This window comes from Brassica oleracea, chromosome C9 (assembly GCF_000695525.1).
Source record: "Brassica oleracea var. oleracea cultivar TO1000 chromosome C9, BOL, whole genome shotgun sequence".
In the NCBI taxonomy this organism is placed as follows: domain Eukaryota; kingdom Viridiplantae; phylum Streptophyta; class Magnoliopsida; order Brassicales; family Brassicaceae; genus Brassica; species Brassica oleracea.
The window spans coordinates 44,493,169-44,494,353 of NC_027756.1; positions in this window are offsets into that span (position 1 = coordinate 44,493,169).

Genomic DNA, 1,185 nt, shown 5'->3' on the forward strand with positions numbered 1-1,185 from the left:
GGGAGGAATAGGGTACCGTACCAAAGGATGTGGTACCTACCAATTACAGACAGATTGAAAAGATTATATCAATCTGAGAGGACTGCTGCGTCGATGAGGTTGCATGCTGGACATGTCCAGAGAGAAGGCGAGGTTGCACATCTTTCAGACGCAAGAGCGTGGAAACATTTCAACAAGGTACACCCAGATTTTGCTACAAATATTCGGAATGTCTATCTTGGGTTATGCACCGATGGATTTAGTCTATTTGGAATGTCTGGGAGACAATATTCTTTGTGGCCAGTCATTCTTACGCCGTACAATTTACCGCCGGATATGTGCATGGAACAAGAATTTCTATTTTTGACCATATTAATCTCTGGGCCGAAGCATCCAAAACGGTCTCTTGATGTTTGTCTTCAACCGTTGATAGAAGAGCTAAAGCAATTGTGGTCGAAAGGGGTGAGGACGTACGATTGTTCCTTGAAAAATAATTTTACGATGCGAGCAGTTCTTCTGTGGACGATAAGTGATTTCCCTGCTTATGGGATGTTGTCTGGCTGGACATTGATTATTACGGAGCTCAGGAAACAGTTAAGGTTGGAGGAAACTGGCATGTTCCTGGAAATATGCCTGATGGGTATGATGTTTCTCACAATTGGCGTAAGAAGAGTATATTTTGGGAGCTACCCTATTGGAAGGATCTTCTCTTACGCCACAATCTGGATGTCATCTTTTTTTAGAACATCATGAATACAATACTGAACATCCCTGGGAAGACAAAAGATAATAAAAAGTCAATGATGGACTTACATGATATTTGCTCAAGAAGTGAGTTGCATATCAAGAGCAATGAAAACGTTCATATTCCCATCTTCCGGTTGTCATTAGAAGTCAAAACAACTTTGTTTGACTGGGTTGCATCAGAAGTTAAGTTTCCTGATGGTTATGTTTCAAATCTGTCAAGATGTGTTGAACGAGGTCAGAAGTTCTTCGGAATGAAGAGTCATGATTGTCATGTGTTTATGCAACGACCATTTGCTTTTGCCGAGCTCCTTCCAGCAAATGTCCATGAAGCACTTGCAGGTAATTAAAAAATTATAATATATATACATATGTTATGAAATGTTATTAATTTGATTATTTTTGCAATATACAGCCATCTGAGTATTCTTCAGAGATCTTAGCACACGTACGTTCAAGGAA